Source organism: Leptonotus elevatus, chromosome 17 (genome assembly GCF_054856555.1).
Source record: "Leptonotus elevatus isolate MCC_2025b chromosome 17, RoL_Lele_1.0, whole genome shotgun sequence".
Classification (NCBI taxonomy): domain Eukaryota; kingdom Metazoa; phylum Chordata; class Actinopteri; order Syngnathiformes; family Syngnathidae; genus Leptonotus; species Leptonotus elevatus.
Window position 1 is genome coordinate 1730339 of NC_141255.1, and position 17827 is coordinate 1748165.

The 17827-nt window shown below is 42.7% G+C and overlaps 1 protein-coding gene across 3 annotated transcripts in view; it reads right to left on the minus strand.

Annotated features, from left to right (window-relative positions):
• plxnb2a.1 (plexin b2a, tandem duplicate 1) overlaps positions 1-16425 on the minus strand; it is a 41909-nt gene extending 25484 nt beyond the window's left edge. Inside the window, exons 1-2 of one of the 3 annotated variants that reach the window (XM_086058874.1) lie at positions 16105-16425; positions 7170-7222 (exon numbers count right to left, since the gene is read on the minus strand). The gene's annotated coding sequence lies outside the window, so the exon portion shown is untranslated. Of the gene's footprint in view, positions 1-7169; positions 7223-15717; positions 15902-16104 lie in introns of those variants that run through there. The other 2 variants (XM_086058875.1, XM_086058876.1) reach the window with 2 other exon arrangements.
• Between the last annotated feature and the right edge of the window lie 1402 nt (positions 16426-17827).

Genomic DNA, 17827 nt, shown 5'->3' on the forward strand with positions numbered 1-17827 from the left:
CTTACCCCGGCGGCTAAGTTGTTCATACGAATGATATTCAACCCACCAATGAATACATTGTTTGCACATGATTCCATTTTGTGGCCACAAGAGAGTATTTTGGGCACACCTTATACCGACTTGTGGCACACAAATACAAATTTGTTCCATGAACAATTTGAACACCCGCGTATGGCAAATATTCTAGCCACCCATTTTTCTACCCAACTGGTCCAGGAATGACATTATTAAATCAATTTGTATTTTGCGTGCACGTTATACCTTTCATGGCCACAAATGAGCATTCTGCGCTCCTTACGAGCGTTAGCGGCGTATGTTGAACAAAAACGATGGTGGAACGCGGCGGAAATGAGCCGCCGATGTACGAGCAAGGATTTTGCTCCCATTAGTGGAGTTTAATTATAGCAGCCGCCTGTGGCTGTTAAGCATAAACATCCGCATCGTGTTTCAAATATGCAAAAACGCCGGCCACTTCATTAGGTACATAATCATCAGGGAGAGCTAATGTGGCATTTTTAATCAGTCGGATTTGATTTGCTCGTCACTTGAGACTTTGAATGTTAAGACTTGGAAATTATGACTGGAAACGCGTGATGTGCGGCACTCCCGCCTCTGGTATTATTTAGCCACGTGAGAAAACTACGAGCACAAACGGTATGAAGCATGAAATTAATACCTCACAGGCGACACAAAGGTACCACTGGGTAACAACTCGGGCCGGGCACAAAGAGGCGAGCCAGCCGCGGAGACAAAGAGGCGACACAGGCGGCCCGACACTGACGACATTCACACACACACACACACACACACACACACACACACACACACCCTCCCCATCTCTGCCCCCCAATTCTGACACAGAACCGAAACAGCCACTTGTATAGTCTTTTCCCCAAATTTGAGGCAAAGTTTTACAGAAGAAAAATCTTACAGCACAACCCCAAATAAAATTGTTAGTAAAACTTTTTGAGCCTCTAGAGGAAGATGTAAAAAAAAAAAAAATTGCTCTACACGCACACACACCTCAGCACAAATCTACGACGGCGTAATAGGGCCACGTATGAATATATATATTTTTAGAGGGGGGGTAATATTCAGAGAAAAACATTTTTATATTTGCGACATACGTGGCAAATTTGAGAGAGAAAAACTCACAAATTTACCAGAAAAAATGTGTGACATTTTAAAGTGGTAAATTTGTGAGAGAGAGAAAAAAATAAACTCACAGGTATGTGACAAATATGGTGGCAAATTTGCAAGAAAGAATTCACAAATTTATGAAAAAAAAACCTGGCAGATTTGTGACATAAGGTGGCAAAATTGCGAGAGAAAAAAACTCTCTAAAGTCTCCGATTTGCGAGAAAGAAACTCAGAAACGTTAAAAAAAAAATACACGTAAGCGTACTCGGATGTCTGTGCAAAAAAAAATGTCGCTCAAGTTTCCGAATAAGGAGAGTAATTGCTTTATTAGAGATAAACCATATCATATTAAGCATTCACACTTTGAAGCGTTGGTTACAAGTCGCTAAGTCAGTCAGTCTCACTTGCATTTACCTCAAGTCTGCTAAGCTTCCGATTGGTTAGTGTTAGTCAGCTGATCGAGGGTCAGGAAGTGTTGTCGCTGTAGCGCGCCGTGTGCAACGAGTAAAGTTTCGAAATCCGTCTCCGTCCCGCCTTTTCATTTGATGAGGATTTGTTCCATTAACCGCCAACGAATCGTCACGTTATAAATAGCTCCTTTGTTGATTAGCTAGTTGAAGAAATCTATTGATGTGCTATGTTAAAGAGGGCCTGATTGCATCTTTTCATGTGGACAATGGGATTATAAATCACCCAATCAGATTAGGAGGAGAGTTGATCTGAGATTGTTGGCCCATCGTGACTCACACTCGGCAGTCTCTGGGGAAAGTAAAGTACACCGAAAGGCATTCTGTTCTCGCCTGACGCAGAACCGTGGCTCGTGTGAGTGCCGTTATCGTGACGGTGCAGATTGTGATTTTTTTTTTTTTTTTTTTTTTTTTAAGCCTTGCTTTGTTAATCTTTCGTTCCAGTATGAAGTGCTGACCACGCCAGCAGCCGTGGGAGCCCGAGGGCTGCCTGGGCGAGAGACACAAAGAAAAAAAAGGCAGTAAAACGAGAGAGGCAAGGGGAGAGCATGCATCCAAATATTTAAAGTGACAGTGTGTAGATTTTCGTGATTTTTCACACACAATTTATTTCAATAATATGCAAAAAAAAAAAATCTATCACAGCAATGTACATTTATTAATATAATCATAGGTCTAGTATTTAGGCTTTATTTAGTTTCAAAATGTACGCACTTCACACCACGAGATGACACTAAATTCTACACACCGTCGCTTTATTACAAGGAATTTTTAAAACATTAAATGCATTGCGTAAAATTGCTTCACTTATTTACAATAAAGTAACCAATTATTTATCTAATATTTTGGTATTTTTCATCTATTAACAATAAAAACAATAATTTAATCATCTAAAAAAAACTAATTAATAAACGGGGTTTTTTCCAACTATTTTTATTTTTTACCGGTTCTTCAATTGAAAAAATTCTAATTTTAAAAATAAAAATTAAAATTCTCCACATGAATTAAAAATATAAAGTGATCTGCTTGTGTGAGGTTGTGTTCCCAACACACACAAAAAAAAAAACATCGACATGATTGTATGTATACGATGATGTAATTAGCCTCTAGTTAGCACCCAAGCTAATTAGTTGGGCTGCTGCAAAGCGCCCTAGAGATTTGTCTCTGAGATAAAGGTAGAAACAAGAGACAGGTGGTGGGGTGGGGGTCCCCAAGATGAAAGGGAGGGAGGTGGAGAAGTGACTGGGAGAAATGTGAATAAAATATGAAGCGGTTTGGGGGGGGGGGGGGGGTCTGTGGGAAACACACACAGAGTGGAAAGTAAACGGTCTTTCTTGTCGTGGAAGATTTTTATCACTCGAGTCATACAAGAAAACTGTTTCGCTCCTGCGCAACTTCAAATTGTGTTCATTTTGCACTTTTCATACATTCAAAATGCTGCTCAAAGTGCTTTACAGGGTAAAAAAAAAAAAAGAGAGACAATTAAAAAAGCAACAAATGAAGCATCCAGCGGAAAGGCCGAGCTCAGAAAGAGGAATGCGCCTGGGACGGACAGCAGGGAGGAATGAGAGGAAGCCGACTTCCTGTGTAGATGGCCGTCAACAACTTCCCGAGGGAGCCTCCTCGGAAGGTCGTGATCTCGGGAGGGGGGGCGTGGGCGGGGGGGGGGGGGTGTGGGAGTGGGTCGTTCCTATTGCTTACACCCAACTTTCATGCGCCTTCCCAAGAGACTCCTGGAACATTTTTGAGTGTTTTTCAAAAACACATGCAGCCCACTTATGTCAACATGACAACACATTCCCAGGCTTTCATGGGCAACAGGTGGCGCTATTACTCCAATCTGGAAGAACATTCCAGGGAAGCACACACGCAGACACACACACAGAGTGGAAAGTAAACAACAACAACAGTGATCCATAATCCTCATTCTGGGTGGTCTTAATGGCATCTTGAGCTTTTTTTCCCAACGTCCAGGATACGAAAATGCTTCTCACAAAATTCTCTGAAAACTTTTCCTTTGGTGCCGGGTCGCTGACCTCTTTTTGCAGCCACTCCAGCATGCGTGTGCGTGTGTGTGTGTGTGTGTTCCATGTGGGCGACATACGGCTTTCCTTATGACCAATTTACATAATTAACACAGTGAGGCATGGCAGGCTGCCTGTGGACACGCACGCACACACACTTTTTAGACAGCATTATTCCAAGTGCCTTGGAGGTTGGCACTTCCTGCTGCTTAATTGGTGATATGTTACAATAACACACACACATGACTTCTGACTTTGAATTTCAGTGTTGACTCCACTTGATTTGCCGCAGTAACTTTAAAACTTTCCGAATAACTTGAGACTTGCACATGTATGACATAAAGAAAAATAAATTGACAAAAAGGTAATCACTTTTCAGGTTATTTTCCTTTCCTCGCTCTTGTTGGTCCATCGCCCTTCGAAACCAGCAAGAGATTTCGACAGAAATCGCCTCGTGCCAGAGCTTAAGACATTTAAGGTGAACAGTCTTCCTAATCAAAAGGCGAAAATGTTGAGCGAGACAAAAAAATAAATAAAAAATAAATAAATAAAAAGCAGCAGCCGGGAGTGGAATTTAATACCAAGCCAAGGCCGGGGATGAATCAAGAGATGAAAACGATCCAGCAGATTAAAGCCGCGGCCTGCGAGGGAGCGCCGTGACGGCTTTCTTCACAACCACTTTTGATTATCTGACTCCAGTCGGCAAGATTGCCTTTGATCCATGAATCAATATTATGATCAATAAACAAGCACAGTCAATGAATGGACTGGCGCGCATTTTTCTTGAAATCCCCGTTGAGCTTCCATTTGTCTCTCATTCAAAGTTTCCACGCACGCAAGGTCGCGATGTCTGACAATTAGCCAGCAGCGGCTACATATGAATTTATTCCGTTTTTTTTTTGGGGGGGGGGGGGGTGTTTTATTCCAAAATGGATTTCCCCCCCAAATTTTACACACAACAAACAAGCCATAATGAGCAGCTGAAAGCCGACAAATTTGTAGCAATCGGCTGTCTTTCCTCAAACCACACATAGATTGAACAATATCAACGGTAACTGATAGCATTGATCACCAATGATTGGTACCATTAGCCAACGTGCTAACTGCTTCCTGGCAGCTAAAACTGCTCGTAGCGTCAATGCGTTTTCCTCGGAACGCGATGCTATCTTGTTTCAAACTTGACGTAGCCGAAGACAGCGTTGGCTTCAAGTTGTCACAAGCAGAGCCAGGATGTTGAAAACATTTTTTCTTTTTAAACATTGCGCAACTGCAGACACGAACACGAGGAACAGACGAGCACCGAGACGAAGATTCGTGTGCGGCCACAATTGAATCAAAACGCGACCATCGACTTTTCCTGCTAATTTCTTTAAATAGCCATAATTCACAGCAAAGAATCGAGAGGTTCGAATGGAAGTCACACGGGCGAATGCAGACAAAGGGCGCCTTTGCAAACAAAAATATGCACGTTGGAGAAGTTCCCTTGAAATGACCAGCAGTCAGAGAAGGTCCCCTACGAAGCATAGTAGCCATCTATAGTTTTACATGATATGTTAGCATTTAGCTGGAAAACATTTTGTTGTAATCCATCCATCCATCCATCCATTTTCTGTACCGCTTGTCCTCACAAGGGTCGCGGGGGTTGCTGGAGCCTATCCCAGCTGGCTTCGGGCAGTAGGCGGGGTACAATGTACAATTTTGTTGTAATCTAATTTGTTAAATCAAAGTTAAATTTTATCGTACGTGTTGCTGCTCCGTGTGACGTTCCGGCGCCCTAAACGTGTCGCAACAGTGTGTGTCCGTCCGTCCCTCCGTCCCTCCGTCTCGGGCCGCCAAACACGCCGTGAGCATGCTGGCGACATTCCTGACGCTGTTGAATCATGCCGGCGCGCTCAACTCGAGCTGGCAGCCCATGAAAGCCTTTCTTCGGCACTGTCGTCACCCGCTCACTTCCTCCATTCTTCTTTTCCCGTTTTCCAGCAACAATCGGCCATTTTGGATTTACAGACCGGAGTGTCGCGATTCCCAAGTTCGCGTCGTGGTACCCAAAATGATTATTTAGTTATCGCAAATAAAGTAGCGTTGGTCATCATTCTATGTCAGCGGCACGCAGTCCCTTATATGGACATCAAACTTGATCAAATATTAATGATGTTTTAGTATGTGCGTGCACCATCAATATCATTTGAAGAATAATAATAAACAAATAGTGTATATAGTTTCCTGCAATGTTTACAGATGGAATACTTTGAACATGTTTATATCCGTGACAACGAGCCCATCCGCAAGTCACCGTCCGCTTTCGGCAGCTGACGAGCGACAAAAGGAGGTCGGCAGGAGGAAGCATCATCTTGTGGGAACATTTTGGATATGACACACGCACAATCACACGCGCACAAATGCACATTAGGAGGCGCCGACACGCTCTAATGCGAGTTGGCAGCCGGCGGCGGGACACACGCAGATCACAGCAGTGAGTCAGTGGGATGAGACAAGCATAAAAAAAAAAGAAAACGAAAAAAAAACGCGTTTGCACTTTTGCTGAAACCGCACTTTTAACTTGTGAGCTGCTGAGCGACACACATTGGACGCATGAGCTTGTGAATTTTTAAAATGGACTTTTTGGTCATAAAAAAAAAAAATGCTTTCGGGATATTTCCCAAACACAAGAATGGCGAATAAGCGTTCTGTCTATCTTTCATATCAACGTTCTGATTTGAATTTCTAATTTTGAAAGCCGAGTTTCAAGTTTGGGAACTTTGAAATTTTAAAACCAAATTCAATCAAAAATGATTTGTTTTTCAAAATTCGACATGAAAAGATGTGTTAGCGTTAGCATGTCGTGCTATGCGTGTTAGCTGTTCTTCTTTCATGCTAACAATTCTTGTCAGGAGCGTATCTTATTTGCGACCACGGAAGTGAGATGATTAGCAACATCGTATTAGCGGCTTGGCGTCGCGTTGAGTCATGCTAGCCAACTAGCTAGCAGCTCGTAGCTCGTGTGAAGAGAGTTAGTTTGGCCTCAGTTGTTTGCAAATAAGTTTGACGTAGCTCCTCCAGTTCAGTGTTTCGGACGTGCTAAAAATCTTCTTCAGATACATGACACAGCGTCCGACATTAATGGCTGCCCGATGGCCCCGCCCCAGAATGGCACCGTGTAGCTTATCAGATACGTTGACAGGGTAACTCAAGATGAATTGCTGCTAATTAGCTGATATTTGAGGAGTTTCTGCAAAAACTCTTTCAGGAAAAATGCCCCCAAGCCTTCAATTAACCATTTCACCCTCTCTAACACCCCCCCCCACCCACCCACACACACACACACACACACAAAGTGCTGAAGTTGCCAAAACAAACAGCCAATGATGTACATGGGAACCTTCTGTGCGGGAAAGTGAAAAGTGAGCCGAGCAAGACATGACAGGCAGAAAAAAGAAAGCAAAAAAAAAAGGGGGGGGGGGGAATGAGCTCTGGGAGAAGAAAAGCACACCATTTATGGACACGCGGGGGAGACTTATTGAAAACAAATCAAACACACCTGCTGGCTTTCAGGGCTGGACGAGCTCTGGTGACATGAAGCAACTCGCCCTCCTGAAAACGCACACAAACGCATAAATACAAATTACAGTGCGTCCAAATCTCATCGACAACAGGAAGGCTTAAGTGCTGTCAAGGGTTAAAAAAAGTTATGCTAACAAATGAATACTTTAATTCAGTGATTCTTTCACATACCACGAGTGGGTGATTTAGAATCTCTTTTAGAGGAATAAAATAGTAACACACAAAAAGAGTTTTATGGTGAATTATTTTTGGAATAGTCGCCCTTTTTCTCCCCAAAAATTTTTTAACAAAAAAAAAAATTTTTGTATAATTTTTTGCTTCCGATTAACAATGTAATGTAATGCTACTGCTCTCGAATAAAAAAAAGCATTTCATGTGAGAAGACGCTAATTCAAATCAGCACGCTGCTGCCTTTTCCCTCAACAAGCGCAGCAGTCTTCATATGCGTGCGTGCGTGCGAATGCATTTCAACGACGTCTCGGTCGTATCTCTAAGCACTATAAGCTTGCTCGCAATTGTGCGCTGGCGCAATCTAAGCGCGTGTCCATATGCTACAACATCGCACACAGATGGTTCAACACAAGTGGCTGGCCAAAGGTTTTTTTTTTTTTTTGGAACAACTTGAAGACATCACATGCAGCGCGGCGATCGTGTTAGCGTAGTGCTACAAATGCGTTTACACATGGGATGATCCAGTTCTGATCTGAAGTTTGGGTCTCATACAACACGTTCAAACGAATCAAAACAATTAATTGCGCGTTTTCATCACAAAGACACACTTTAGTAAGAAGTTCGTGACATTTTTGCTGTTGGTGGCGTTTTGCATTTCAATTTGCAATTTCAAGTGCGCGTGCGCTCATTTGTGTTCTTCGAAGCAGTTTGGGCAGCAAAGAAAAAGGTGGACAACACTTTGCTTTACTTTAGAAGGATGAATTTCTCTCCCCCTCTCTCTCTCTCTCCCCCCTGCTCTCTCTCTCTCTCTCCCCTCCCTCCTTCTCTCTCTCTCTCCCCCTCCCTCCTCTCTCTCTCTCCCCCTCCCTCCTTCTCTCTCTCTCTCTTCCCCCTCCCTCCCCTCCCTCTCTCTCTTCCCCCTCCCTCCTTCTCTCTCCCCCCCTCCTTCTCTCTCCCCCCTCCCTCCCTCCCTCTCTCTCCTTCTCTCTCTCTCTCTTCCCCCTCCCTCCTTCTCTCTCTCTCCCCTCCCTCCCTCCTCTCTCTCCCCCTCCCTCCTTCTCTCTCTCTCTCTCTCCCTCCCTCCTTCTCTCTCTCTCTCTCCTCCCTCCTTCCTCTCTCTCCCCCCTCCCTCTCTCTCTCCCCCTCCCTCCTCCTCTCTCTCTCTCTCTTCCCCCTCCCTCCTTCTCTCCCCCTCCCTCCTTTTCTCCCCCTCCATCTCGACCTCCCTCCATCTCGACCTCCCTCCTCCCTCCCCTCCCTCCTTCTCTCCCCCTCCATCTCGACCTCCCTCCATCTCGACCTCCCTCCCTCCCTCCCTCCCTCTCCTCCCTCCTCCTCTCTCTCTCCCTCTGTTCCCCCCTCCCTCCTTCTCTCCCCCTCCATCTCGACCTCCCTCCATCTCGACCTCCCTCCCTCCCTCCCTCTCGACACCCCCTCCTCTCCTCTCTCATAATTTTTGATAAAAATGTGATTACTTTTGAGACAGCCGTGTTCAGAGTGTTTAAAAAAAAATGCAGAGGTGGAAATGGCGAAGGAGGCCGCCTCCCAATTCCAAATGTGTTCTCCATTAACTGACGTCATGGTGGAATTCCAAAGACACAGCGGGGCTTTCCCCCATGTAGAAAGCAAGTTTGACATATAGGACAAAGATGTATTATCATCGTTATGATTATGATGATTCTGTACAGATGCTTTCTTGGACGTTGATCGCATCTTTTCTCTTGTTCTCGTTTCAGCTTAATGTTTTTTTTTTTTTTTTTTTTAAGGCTCCCACAGCAACCAGAGGAGAAAATGCACAACTCCACTGAAGAAAAACAGATCCCAGTAGATCAGGGATGGGCAACTGGGAGGCTGCGGGGCCACATCCGCACTCCGAGTGGCATTTGATTAATACAAATATTTGAAAAAACTGTGGGGGAAATTTATAAAATATTTTCTCTACTACAGTGGAACCCTGCATACTCGCAGTTCGGCTGGTGGGGATCTTTTTGGGGAGACAACCCCCATTTTTCATGTAAAATTGATATTGGAGGTTTATCAGTGTTTTTTTTAAGAATTTTGGAGGGTTAGAATTTTTTTCCCCCTCCAATTTTCTCAATACTTTTCAATGGACGTTAATTATTCATGAATTTTCACTGTTCATGTATTTTGTCCAGTTATCTGTATTTAGTTGGGAAGTCACAAAAGAAAAAAAAATTCCCACAGTGCATTTTGCCCACTTTTTATTCCAAAATCTGCTTCTTCGTCAAATGAGGAAGTCTGCTTTGAAAACGGGAAGAAGGCTTACTGGGGAAAGGTCACTGCGCGCTGCCCAGTCAAGCTACTTCCTTCCATTTCTGCTTTTTTTGGGTATTTTTCTTCTAAATTTAGAGTGCAGTGCGGCTTGCTAAATCTCCACTTGTTATCAAAGTCAAGAGCGATTCATGCGGTCCATCCCACATTCCACAGCGCTGTCATTCATCACAGGCATTCACTGGAATCCACTTTTACCATTTACACAAACACACACACAAACACGCACACGCACACGCACACAATGACAAACAGCTGGTGGGGGAGCAATCAGGAGGAGTCTATTTCCATAATGAGGTTCAGGAGGTGAAATAAAGTCCAATCTCATTCCCATTAAAGCTTCCCGCCGCCATGCCCCGAATTCCCAATTCATCTTCCGAGTTGCGGCGAAACAATCTGTCGACAGTCTCGGCGCTTTTAATACGCCGAGTCGCGGCAACTCGAGATTTGTCCGTCAAATCTCATTTAGAAAAGATGCGCAGTGTGACCGAGCTCGTAATCGACTTTTACGTTGACTCATGGAAACAAATGCCATTAATCAGTTTCACTCCCACTGTTTTGTAAGAAGAAGAAAAAAACAAACATGTTTATAGTCATCTTCTGTACAAAAACAAACTAACATAATTCAATAGAATAAAAGCATTGAACAAAATTCCGAAGTCAAGAAATGTAGAGCAACTAAACTGGTGCTCAGGCATTGCAAATAAGTGAATCCCACAGTGGGGGGGAAAAAAGCAACCACCTGTCAAGACAAGTTTTCGCCGGTGGAGGTAGCACTTCATATACTTGCCAATTTATGTATCCGACACATGAATTACAAAACTGCTGGTGGAAAGGGCATTGAATCTCGTTCGGTAGCTTAAAGTAAAGGCCATAATGTGGAAAACAAAAGCAAGCACAGGCCAAAGCAAGAAACTCATTTTCACTGGTGGAAGCAGCACTTCATCTACTTGTCAGTTTGCGATGCTGATCTGTAAATAGGGTTTTGGATGGGTCGTTGTGACTAACTGAACTGCTTCTACTTTCTGAAGTGAAGAAGAAATGCATTTTCACTGGTGGAAGCAGCACTTCATCTAATTGTCAGTTTGCGATGCTGATCTGTAAATAGGGTTTTGGATGGGTCGTTGTGACTAACTGAACTGCTTCTACCTCCTGAAGTGAAGAAGAAATGCATTTTCACTGGCGGAGGCAGTACTTCATCACACTTAGCGATATTATAAATCCAACATGAACTCAAAACGACGACGCTTCGCTACCATCTTCAAGTGACAACCGGCGCCTTGCGTTCCACTTCCTGTCGGAGGTTTGTCATTTCTTTTATTTTTGGCGTTCCCGCGCGGAAGGCGACGCCAGCGTCGGCCTGAAATAATCCCTCAATCCTGCCACAAGCCCTTCCTTGTTTTCTCAAAAGCCTCAACACTGACACAAATGTTTGCTTTAATGACTGCCGTTTGCTATATTTGCTTGTGTGTGCGCATGCATGCGCGCAACTCCCTTTCTGACAGCTCGGTACTTTTGCAAAAGACAATCAGCTGGGGAATGCTGCAAAAATGGCCTTTTTTTTTTCCCCCTTGGCTGACAGGAAACACGTTTGCAATTAGCGTCAGCAGTCTACGCTGGCATGTGTGGGCGTGCGACCATCAATTGGGGGGGGGGGGGGGAGAGAGAGAGAGAGCCAGGGGGTTGATGAGATTGCGCAATTACAACCAAGCCACTCAAACTCTGAAGTTGGTGTGTTATTTCACACGCACGCACACACACACGGCAAACAGACACACACACACTCACGCACACACTCAAGCAAGGGGCTGGCACTTGTTTGAAGGTCATCCAGGAGGCTCCGTGACCTTGAAAACTGTACTTATGTGTGTGAGATAGAGACTCGGCGGGAAGCTGCATCTCATTAGCGTCGTCTGTGGCACGCAGGAATCTGCCACTCTCTGTACCGACACACACACACACACACACACACACACAGTTTGACTTTCACATAGACGCACGCACCGACATCCATATCCCGTTCGCATTTCCATATCAACGCTGTCACATTCTCGCAACCTTCGCGTGCGCTTGTTAGCTTTGTTTGTTATTTTTAGATTCGCTTCCACCAAACGAAACGGGGTTTTTTTCTGGCTCGAAATGAGGCAGAGGTGGTTATCATCCCGACTACCGATACCAGGTATCAATATCGGTGCCAATACCAGTCTTGTTTTAAGGTATCGGTACTCTCGGCGGTGGCCGATACTATTATCGGTTGCCCTCCTGCAGCCATTTTACGATCGGGGACGAGAAATGAGAAATGATATGAATACAAAGTTGCCATTAATTTTTGCCATTTTTTTTAATACAATCATTAAAAATTCATCCACCAGTACATATTAAATTGTAAATATAGTTCAGCGTTGTTGTAAAAAAAAACATCATGTTTATTGTATATACTGCGTTTTTATGACTTTAGCGATGGCTGGAGCACACCACCTGCCTCACAACCAGGAAATGGGCGTGTTTCTTCTTCGGTACAAAAAAAAAAAAAAAAAAAAAGGAAGACGACAACAAACATGACACGCACACACACTTGTACGTAGCCATACAAGAGAGACAGAAGTCTCGCAGGTGTTTCAAAGCCACCACCACGCACACTCACACTATCACGGGGTTGAAGGTCACAACCCAACTGCTTCTGTTCTAACAGGCAAACACGACCTTCGAACGTTTGCAGGAAAACCAAATAGTGCCCCCCCCCCCCCCCCTTCCCCGCTAATGTGCAAACATACACGCGCACCAAGTCCAACAATGCTCACTTCCCCCTTTTCTACTACTAGCAACACTATTGACATGATACATTTATATTCGTTAGTGGTACTAGTAGCGTTCCAATGTTAACTGGTGGCTTCATTACTTGTGACAACGTGGTTTGGGAACGCAGAAGTTTCTAGTTGCAAGTCAAAGAGCCGGCGTGCACGCAAAGCTGGTGCGTGAGCGTCCTGCGACCTTGTCGACCTTGTGTCCGGCTCGCTTCCTGTGTTCCGCGGCGACCGCGTGACTGACGCCAGCGGACAAAACTTTCGAGTGTTCTCTCTCACGCTCCCTCAATTCCCGTTTCATCCCAGCGAGCCGCTTTTTTAAAGCTCCCGCCAGCTGACTGGCGGCGGGAAGACGAGCGCTAGCATCCAGCGCAACGCACCTTACACAACTTCTCGGAAGACATTTTGACACCCACATCAACTCATTCACTGCCATTCACGGCTGTAGACGTCAAAAATTATTTTGAACTAATTTAACATTTTGTCCACTTTTGTTAACAAGAGTATGAAAACCTAGGGAAAAAATTATTGTACATTTAGACCAGATATAAAATTTGTGATTAATCATTAAAAAAATTAGTAAACTATTGAAGTCATGCGATTAATTACAAAAAATTTAAATCGCCTGACGACCTTATTTTTAATAATCTTTTCATTTCTTTAAAAAAATATATTTAGTCAAAAAGAAAAAAAATGTTTAAAAAAAGGAAAGATTATTAAAAATTAGGGCGTCATGCGATAATTTTTTTTAAATTGTAATAAATCGCATGACTTCAATAGTTAACTCGGAATTAATCACAAATTTCATATCTGGTCGAAATGTACAAAAAAAAAATCCTAGGTTTTCATACTCTTGTTAACAAAAGTGGAAACAAATGTTAAACTAATAGAAATAGTTCAAATGAATTTTTGACGTCTATAGCCGTCAATGGCAGTGAATGAGTTAAGCTATATTTGCAATGTAATGATTAAGTTGTTTTAGAAGAAAGAAAATTGACATTTATGAGTCAAATTGCGAGTATTTTGTCAGGATAAAAAGTCATATACTTACCAAAATTACCGGTAAGTCAGATTTCTATCAGAATATTAAGTCAAAGTAAACCAGTGAAAAAAGTCATCTCCAAGACAGAAACTTATTTTTGTAAGATTACTGGAAAAGAGAAATTTGACTCTCTATTAAAAATAAAAGGGACAATATTCTCAAAAAAATATGACACCAGAATGTCACCATAAAAATATTCTTTAAAAATAAGTATTTTTTTTTCAAGAATAAAAGTCAAATAAAGTTGTCTTTTTTTCAAGACAGTCATAATATGATGTCAAAGCCAAGTTGAACGAGAGAGTCGTGTTCCAGTAAGATCAAAATAATAGAACTTTTATTCTCGTAATATGCAGTAAAAGGTCTTGTATTCTTTATTCACTAAAGAGTGAAAAAAATATATATATATTTTTTTTTAAGCACACCCTACCCTTACATTTCTGCAGATATTTCACAAAAACCTTTCATGGGACAACACTGAAGAAATAACACTGACACAATGAACATTACTTAACCCATGGCAACAAAAGTGAGGAGACCCATAGGTGAAAATGCCCAAAGTGCCCAAAATGTTCTCTCTATGGCCAAAATTCCAGTGTGCATTTATACGCCATAATTAATTGGCCCAAGCTACGACGCGCAGACCCGCGCCAGTTTGACGACCCTGAACGCAACTGACAGTTCGTCAATCACAACATTCCACCAGGACAGGTTTGCCACGGGCACCCGCCGTTGACATTCGCCACATTCCACGCGCGGGAAACGCGAGCAAACTCTTTTCATGAGTCATCAGAAACCATACAAAATACATTTGGGGAATCTTGCATCCTTTTCCTGATGTAGTCACATGAGTTAAAAAAACAAAACAAAACTGCTGAATTGTCATCGCATGAGTCACCTCAGGAAAAAAAACTAAAAGTACAGTTAAATTCCTCTACACTCGTGAAGCAACTCCCGACAAGAAATGAGTTCAATTGAAACCCAGGAAGACGTATTTACTGGATTGGATCGTACATTTTGAGCAAAACTGGGTTCATGATGGCCGTCATTTATGAATATTTCATATGGACATGAGACAAAAAAAACGGTTGAAAGTCTCTGTCACCAAAATGCATTTTGCACTCTAAAAGCAGTTGGGCCAAAAATAACCTAATATGGGTAAAAAAAAAAAAAAGGACGGATCAGTTTGACCCAACTTTCTGAGTTGTTTTATACAAATTGAAAGATAAATTATATGTACCGGTGTATTTATTTTTGAAAAAGAGTAATCTGATGCTGATGCATGTATTTAATAATTTTAGTGAAATTATAATTAATTTCCTGATCTGATAGTCAGTTGGTATCGAACCATCGAATATATATAAAAAATGTTCCCAAGTTCTCCACCATGTATTATGCGGAAAAAAGTGTGGAGAATAAAAATAACAATAACATATGTGGGAACGCTTCATCATATGACGCAATTTGGATTTTAGGAATTAGAGATGCCCTCTGCTGACCAGACAAAAACATACGATGATTAGCAATACAAATCTTAAAGGCCTATATAAATTAAAATGTTTGGTCTGGGTTTATGAATTATGAATGTAAAAGAGTACAAATACTTCATTACTATACTTGAATGTTCATGCTTCTGTACTTTACTTTGTTACTGACATTTCTCTCAGCTTTTTTTTTTTTAACTATGCTAGCAACTTTTAAGACTTACCACAAAAGTGACTTTTACTTTGCCAAACACGTTTATCACAGTTTTGCTTTCATGTAGCCTACATGGGCACATGATGGATTCACTGACCTTTTGAGAGAGAGAGAGAGAGAGAGAGAAAGGACAGTTCTTCCCGGCCGAAAGTCCAATCAAAAGTTATTTTTAAAAGTACACTTGGTGCTCTTTCGGTGATTTTATTGCCATTATAGCGACGTCGAGCGGTACACGCAAAAGAGGTGTTGGCTTTTCGCGAGGCTGTTTGCAGACTTGCTCAACAGGATCAGCCCACGGAGCTGTGCCGAGAGGCTCCAGATGTTCTGCGTACTGATTGGTCCCAGAACACATTCCACTCGCCACCTCGTGCCAGACTCGCTTGCAAAAAAAAAAAGCTCACATGTAGGTCGCCTTGTTAAAACAGCAGGCGAGGCGCCGGGCACATCCAGGTTGGCGTGCTGCAGATAAATCAGCACGTCCGAAGTCAACCTAGTATCGGTATTCGTGGAAAAGTTCTTACCGTAAGAGGTCCGAGGTAAACAGCAGCAAATTCAAATAAAAGGCAGCGACAAATCCGGCAGCAACTCTCTTCGAACGTGTTTCTAAAAGATCACCGTGCCGGCTCAAATAATGCAGTCCAAGGGTCAAATATATGCCGATAATCCGAAACGTGTCTCCAGTCGGTGGAATGCCGAAACTTTTCTTCGGGGAGTCAACCGTCACGTGCCTGCGTTTAATTGGACGCAGAATTGGATGTTTTGTAATTGGAGTCCGGTGCGACGCTCGGCAACTAATGGCACAATCTTCCTAAACCGAAGAAGGAACCGACTATTTGCCGGCGGCACAGCAGCAAAAAAACAAAACAAAAAAAAACACGACAAACCGGCTTTTAAAAGTGTTGACTTACCCTCGAACCGTCGTCCGGAAGGTTCGCTACTTCCAAAAGAGCTCACGGCGGTGAAAAACTGGGGAAGTGTTTACATCCTGGTGTGCAGACACAACTTTAACAACATTCCCAGGGGGGAAAAAAAAATAAAGGGGTAACAACGAGTCACAAGGAGCTCCACTCAATCTTCTCCACACCTCCGCGGCGGGCCGGAGAGTATCCAATGAGTATCCCGGCGATGAGCGCTTGTCGGCAGTCTGCTTGGCCAGAAGCTCCCGCTGTTGTGAAGCCAACGAGAGAGAGAGAGAGTATGTGGATGATGACGATGACGATGATGAAGAAAGAGCTTCTTCCTCCTCCTTCTCCTCCTCCTTCTCCTTTCCCAGTTGGAGCGCCCCCGCGCGTCTGTCAAGGTACATTCAAGAGTAGCGAGTCCCGGAAGTTCTTTCAAAACAAAGAATGAGCTTTTTCTTCTTCTCCACTTTACACTTTAAGCCTCCTTTTTTTAGTGGATTATGGTCAATAAATGAATGACATACTACTAATAACAGACTCCACATGCAACGTAAAGTTATTATTATTATTACAGAGTGTTATTTTAATTGTAATTGTAATTTATTTAAAAAAACATTATTTTCATATTTTAATTTTACGATTTTTGCTGTTGTAAAACTCAATTTTAGTTTAAACATTTTTTTTTGGTGTCTGGTAATAACAGTAAGGGCATAGACGTATTGTATTCTTATTTATTGTTTTTATATTTATATTTATTGTCATGTTTTATAATCTCGTCACAAAAGAAGACTTACATTTACCATTATTTTAATGAATTATATACTTTTTACTATTTTTGTTTATAATGTGAAAATTTAAATTAAATGTGGCTGCACAAATGTATCATTATTTTTGCTTTTTATGATTCTATTTTCCGCCATTTCCCCCCATTGTCAACTTTTATGATTTTCCTGTAAATGAGGTGGCATAAATGCACACTGTACATTATACGCTATTCCTTGTGTTGCAGATGGGGGTATTTTATTTTGAAAATCAAATCAGGAAACTAAACATTTACTGTTCAACTTGACAGGCATCTTCTACTCACTTTCCGATTGTCACAAAAGGGCATTCAAAGAGCATTTCAAACACTGGAGAACTTGTAGACTAGCATCTGTAATACTTGACCTTGAAATCAATTCATGATCATAAAGATATCCATGATCCCTTTTCTCTCTTTTGTCGTGTGCTGTGAGCGTTTTCCGGTGCAGTTGTGGCCTGACTGATGCTGTCAAAGCCATTTAAGCGTGCTGCGGCCCCTGCTGCTAATTGGGGGCTTTCTTGGGGGGAGTTGGCGCACACAATGGAAGCTTTGTTGTTGGGGAATTAGTGTGAGGCAAACTCTGTTTCCCAACTCCTCAATGTTGCGGGTAGAGCGGGAAGAAAGAAGCCTCCGTTTCATATCAAACACATGCGTGTTTTTAGGAGAACGCGGAATGGAGTACACCCCCCCCCCCCTCTTCCATGCATGACTGATCAAAGTTCAAAAGGTCAACAGCAAGTTCTGAGTTAAGATATTGACTTAAACCTAACCCAGCCCAAGACTACAACCTAACCTGTTCAAAGTGCATTTGTTATGTTAATGAGAGGCAAAGAAAGCCGCCACAGCCCGAGGGGGGGACTCCATTACTCTGCGCTGACTGTTTTTGTCTGGAAAGACTTATAACACCTCATTAGAACACTGCCCACA